The 6681-nt window shown below is 35.4% G+C and overlaps 1 protein-coding gene across 1 annotated transcript in view; it reads left to right on the top strand.

Annotated features, from left to right (window-relative positions):
- Positions 1-2790: 2790 nt before the first annotated feature.
- Positions 2791-6681, top strand: part of LOC107722729 (uncharacterized) — a 20618-nt gene continuing 16727 nt past the window's right edge. The window contains exon 1 of the mRNA XM_016531201.1: positions 2791-2867. The gene's annotated coding sequence lies outside the window, so the exon portion shown is untranslated. The remainder of the gene's footprint in view (positions 2868-6681) is intronic.

The following is a 6681-nucleotide window of genomic DNA, read 5'->3' as shown; positions in this document are numbered from 1 at the left end:
CATCAACCACAACCAACCACCACCATAATTAAATATGTCAGTTTTGTCTCTTTTTATCTGTAGTGTTTAATTTCTCCAATATTCTACTATCCTAATTAGACAATGTCATTCCATTATATGTGCATTTTGTATGGATTCTAATTTAGTTAATACACACATTTTCAATAATAATAATAATAAATTGTGAACATTAGTGAAAGGATCACAACAGAGAACATTCTCATAACTTTTGCCAACATTCTGCCAAGGTTTTCAAAGTTCTGAACAAACATTATTTCAGTAACGTTAACAGAACACATGTGTTTAATGTTTTCTGTTCTTCAATGATGTTCTCAAAAGATTAGCACATAAATATTATTTATACATTGTTTGTAGAATGTCCTCATAATGTTGGGGGAAAACATTCAGCAATCGTAGAACATCCATAAAACGTGTGTGTGTGTGTGTGTGTGTGTGTGTGTGAGAGAGGAGTGAGTGTGTGCTTTTTAAATAACATCCTTGGAATGTGGGCATGTTCCTGACTTTTCTCCTAAATGTTATATACATTTAAGTAAGAGTTAGAATTAAACACTTTCAAAACAATGTTCATGAACTCCATATTGCCAGCCATTAGTATTTGTTGAATGTTCTCATAATGTTGGGAGAAAACATTCATTGAATGTCCTTTAAATGTTAAGAATCACTAACTTTCTGGTTTAAAAACAGCTAAAGGTTGAATGATACATCTCAAAATTCCCTGAGTTAGAATATCAGTGCTCAGTGTTCATGTGTGTCCACACTACAGAGTGTTAAAATAACACCGAAGCAGTGCTGGAGTTCATGAGATTATTAAGGGATGATTGAGCATTAGTGACGATGACAGCTGATGTTAATAAGTAAAATCACTATATGAAAGAGGAACAAACAGTCGAAGTCACCATTGGGGTGATTTGTACATCTACTGAAGTTCTTATTAAGAATTAACAGATGTTTAGATGTTGATGATTTTTTGAAAATAACATTTGTTGCTTGCTTTAGTTGGGCTCTTGACCCTTGGGTTTTATAGCTTCTGTTTTTTTTAAGACTATCCTTGCTGCAGAGCAGAGACACACAGGATAGATCCACTATATAGCTATATATTTTGCATGCATGTGCTGTAGAAGCTTTTGAACACATAATTAAAGTTTAAATAAGCATTACAGTGTAGCAATTAGCCATATGTTTTCTTTGTACTGGCAACTTCACAGATTGGTGTTATTTTGAAATATTGAATATGCATCTCCAGGAAACTGCCCGCAAGTGTTGTTTTATTGTAATCTTTTTTATAAGAATACTCAAAGAACTGATGAAAACATGATGATTGCACTATGCATAGCTACTTTTTAGGAAAACCATCACCATACCATCAACCACAACCAACCACCACCATAATTAAATATGTCAGTTTTATCTCTTTTTATCTGTAGTGTTTAATTTCTCCAATATCTTAATATCCTAATTAGACGATGTCATTCCATTATATGTGCATTTTGTATGGATTCTAATTTAGTTAATACAAACATTTTCAATAATAATAATAATAAACTGTGAACGTTAGTGAAAGGATCACAACAGAGAACATTCTCATAACTTTTGCCAACATTCTGCCAAGGTTTTCAAAGTTCTGAACAAACATTCTTTCTGTAACGTTAACAGAACACATGTGTTTAATGTTTTCTGTTCTTCAATGATGTTCTCAAAAGATTAGCACATAAATATTATTTATACATTGTTTGTAGAATGTCCTCATAATGTTGGGGGAAAACATTCAGCAATCGTAGAACATCCATAAAACGTGTGTGTGTGTGTGTGTGTGTGTGTGTGTGTGTGTGTGTGTGTGTGTGTGAGAGAGAGGAGTGAGTGTGTGCTTTTGTGTGCTCCTGACTTTTCTCCTAAATGTTATATACATTTAAGTAAGAGTTAGAATTAAACACTTTCAAAACAATGTTCATGAACTCACCGCATATTGCCATTAGTATTTGTTGAATGTTCTCATAATGTTGGGAGAAAACATTCATTGAATGTCCTTTAAATGTTAAGAATCACTAACTTTCTGGTTTAAAAACAGCTAAAGGTTGAATGATACATCTCAAAATTCCCTGAGTTAGAATATCAGTGCTCAGTGTTCATGTGTGTCCACACTACAGAGTGTTAAAATAACACAGAAGCAGTGCTGGAGTTCATGAGATTATTAAGGGATGATTGAGCATTAGTGACGATGACAGCTGATGTTAATAAGTAAAATCACTATATGAAAGAGGAACAAACAGTCGAAGTCACCATTGGGGTGATTTGTGTTTTGTGTAGTTCCTCTTGACTTTTGAGCATTTAATAGTTTTTCAATTGTCTGTCTTAGAAACGTACTGCATCAGAGGAAGACACAGGTAACAGCTGTAATTACATGATCACAGATGGTGACTAAAGGCTGTCTTTAGAATATTATGATCAGCTGGAGGAACGCATTCTTCCTCTGGTAGCAAAACATGCCCAGATGATAATAATATGTAGCCCTCTCACGTTAAAATAAGACAAGCTATGCATGCAGTGAACATTTATTGGTCATTCACAGATCATGTGTTGGAAGTCATCTGTCCCCCCACCCATCCTTTGTGGCCTTTTTCCTGAAAGTCATGTGATTTTCTGGAAACAGAGCAGACCTCGGAGATATCTTTGTAACACACAGATCCTTTCTGATTGGCTGACGTGTATTGCATAACTGGAGTGCACTTATATAAATCCCATGCAGTGGCAAAAGACTCCAGCAAGAGAATTCAAGAACACAAGACACATCTTTTATATAATATCCAGCAGAAAACTCAGTTTGCTGTTTGGAACACAGATTTCCTCAGGTTTGACTGTTTTACATTTATTTGTTATTTCACTTTTATTAAAACTTTGTTTCTGACTTGTGTGATGTTCTGGGAACGTTCGTTCTTTTGGAACATTTCCAGAATAAAGCTTAGCAAGTCTTGGTTAGTCAGAATGAATGTTTTATGTTATGTTTTATATCTCACACGGGTGAACTTAGCTTACATCGCAGTAAAAGTTAAATCAAGTTATTTCTTCAGACTATTCGGACAGCCTGCATCTGGAAATTGCAAACTGCAAACTGCAAAAAAATAAATAAATAAAGAAGACAGCATGGAATGGAAGCTATGGGTTGTGACTCATGATGGAAATATCTGATTTATTTTTCATTTTCAAAAAAACGTCTAAAGACGCATCTCTTTCACCAGCCCCTGACCAATTAATACTAGCACTTACCTATTCTATTCTATTCTATTAATTTTGGTCTAATTTATAAAAAAAAAAAAAAACTTGCAATGTGTACTGTGTTAGACTAACTGAGATTTGTCGCAGCACTTGTATACATTATGTTTCCATTATGTTTCCTCCACCCTCAGTTGAAATCTTTTTCTGGAGTACCGCAATATAACTGAAATAGCATTTCACTTTTGGCAATTAAAGTGGCAGGAGCTCAAAATTTCGCAGGAGGAGGGTTAAGAAAAGAGTCCCATGTAGGGCTCTATTCTAGTGCACATTTCTGGCTACATTTCTTGTTCCTTAGACTCCAAATGTAATCTTCTAAAATGCTAAAAGTTCCACTTTTAGGGTAAGTTTATAATGACAGAGATTTGAGTCTCCAGCCCTACATGTTTTTAGGAGGTACTAAGGTAAGTATATTTGCATGCAGGAAATATCAGGTTTGAGACTTGTCTTAATTGTGTTCCCTTTATTAAACTTTACAGTAAGACAAGTGTCTGCTCTGAAATGGTCTGCTTGCACACTATACATAATAGGTTCCCCCATTCTAAAAACATATATGACTGAGATTCGAACCCCTCACATAAATTGACACAAAAAGTAACTCTCGATCAATTCATTTGGACGTAATGTCTAAGTGTGCAAATTCTTACAGATGTACTGTAGTTTTTTGTTTTTGTTTTTTTTTTTCCCCCAAAGGAAAATTTTGGACCATTCTGAGCTGATATGCAGTTGATGTTTACCTCATATTGAGGTTTACCTAAATTGTGTTGCGTGTCAGCCACTGTGGTTAAACCAAATGAAACAAAAATAAAATACTGGTGGTTCTGCAATACCAAATACATATGGGTAATAACTCAAAAAGCAACAAACTGTATATATATATTTATTTATATAATATACACACACATATACACACACACAAAGAAAAACAAGTAGATAGAATAGAAAAAAATAGAAAGCTAGTGTTTTGTTTTTTGTTTTTATTAAAAAGATAAATAAAGTAGAATTAAAATAGAATAGAAAGTGCTAGAGTTAGAGGGTCAAATAAAGATTATTATAACTTGTAATGAGAAAATTAGATTTAATCACACAAGATCATGCTTAAATTTAATTTTAGTAGAATAAGTTTAACAGGCTTTTCATTCAGTGGCAAAACTGATAAAATATATTTTAAATCCAACCCAGTGCTGAGGGAGGAGAGACTGATTTCTTATATACGAGTTAAACAGAGCAAAGGGAGGAGAGACTGATGTCATGCACAGTTCACAACTGCTCCCACTCTCCTCCCTCTGCTAAGTTTAGCTCGTATATAGAAATCAGTCTCTCCTCACTCAGCTGAGTTTAGCTGGTATTTCACTGACGTTCCACCCTGTGTGTTTCTCACAGTAAAGCTGACAGTGTGCCCTCAGTCTCAATCCAGCAGCTTCTGGATGAAAATCCTTTAGCTTTCATCGTTTATTTTAGTCAAGGATCCATTTCATTTCCTATTTCAAGTATGAAATAGGTTTAACATATACATTTCTTTTCTTTTTTTTTTTTAAGAAATACCCCAACAATTTGAACATTTCACTTTCTCATTATAACTTTTAATAGATTGTATGATGTTTGGTTCAATCTTAAGGTTTTCAAAATACTGAGTCAAAATCCTCTGAAAACTAAAGTTTTTGAGCTTCACGAGGCGTCACATTAATGAAATGTCACTCCGCCTTCTTTCATCACTTTTACTTTTCCACAGGTGAAAAAAAAAGTGCACTTCCATAATGTACTTAAAGTGCTCTATTTTCATGCACTAATTTTGTACTTACTATACTAAAAATTATTCTTTAGTAAATGTTTTAGTAAAAAAAAAAAAAGTTCATGGTGTCCCAAAATTAGGGTGACCATATTTTAGACAATGCACCGCATTAAAGGAAAGGAACATTCATGTTTTCATAACTTCTGGTCAAAAAGGAAACTAAAATTAAATAATCTTTGAGAGCAAGGGGGCCCTACGCAACATGTGTACTTTGCATATAGGGAGAATTGGCTCACTCCACAATAACATCATTTTCTCCGCGCGCACATTTGGACGAGTATAAACCAGGCTTAAGACAGCATGTGATTGTGAATTCAGATCTCTTTCACGTGTTACAGCCAAATACACACCCAGTTAAAATGCCAGTCTTGTCTTATGACTGAAGTGAACGTAAACAACTGAGAAAGAAAATGCATGTGTAGGCCTATCAATAAATTGGATCCGTGCAGCTCTTAAAGTGACAGACAAATATTGCTCCTGCTGTCTGTTTCTATAAAGTTAAACAAACAACAAAAGAAAAAGAAAATCAGTCACTGATATTGACTGACTAACTTTAGTAGATTTAATAATGATCAATGTAGGAATGTTTAATTCATACAGGGAAGACTATGAGTGCTTTACTTTTACATTTTGATTATTCAAATTCTGTATTAATGTCTTACATGTTAAATAGACCTACTGTATCTAAAAACACTTTATTTAATTTCAGTATATATATATATATATATATATAGAGAAAGGTCCAGGTAGGTGCTCCGGTGCCGTGAGTGCTCTCTTCCGTCTTCCCAGTGCAGAGGGTCCGTGCAGTGCTCCTGTGGGGCTGGTCGGTCACAAGCTGCTTTCTGTGGGAAAAAATGAGAGGGCGAGTTGGTGCTCAGTCTCATGGAGGAATCTCTTAGATGGCAGGGCTTGCATGGTTTATGTAGCCGCCGCCTGATGAGGTGCAGCTGTGACCGATCAGCCTGTGATGATGATGGCCAGGTGCTCCTCGCTTGTTTCCAGGACGATGCTGATGAAGCTTCGGGACGCTCGTCACAATATATATATATATATATAAAAACAATTACTCCAATGATGACATAAGCTTTTGATCATTTTTCACAGTCCTTGCTCTTGCCCTCTTATCCTTTTTCAATTACTTTTCTTTTATTTTTTTTGTCGTAGCATCGGTTCAGTTGTAGTATAGTAGAGATATTTTAGTCAGGAATCGTATCAAAGTCAAAATTTTGGTATCGTGACAACACTAATGTGTTTTGTCTTGTTTTCTCATTAGATTTCAGCGCGGTTGTCATTGCTAGGAAACATTGCTTCACTTACTGTGTTTTACCGTGGTAAATAAGTGCTCAAGTCGCATTTGTTCTCATGCGTATTGCGGGACTTTCCAGTTTTGGTTTGCTAAATAATAAGGCGTGGCCAGCTGACTTCAATAACGAGTACTCAGGCAAGTATAAAATTGGTTAGTTCACCGCGGCTGCGGTCGCGGCAGCCCTCGTGTGAAGACCAACGAGTGTAAAGACCATTGACTCTACCTGCGCGACTCCACCGAGCAAGGACACCGACAAGGCACTTAAGTATTGCTTTTCTCCCCTTTCTTTACTTTT

Source organism: Sinocyclocheilus rhinocerous, unplaced genomic scaffold (genome assembly GCF_001515625.1).
Source record: "Sinocyclocheilus rhinocerous isolate Xijiao unplaced genomic scaffold, SAMN03320098_v1.1 scaffold5170, whole genome shotgun sequence".
NCBI lineage: Eukaryota > Metazoa > Chordata > Actinopteri > Cypriniformes > Cyprinidae > Sinocyclocheilus > Sinocyclocheilus rhinocerous.
This window is presented reverse-complemented; position numbering and strand designations above follow the sequence as displayed.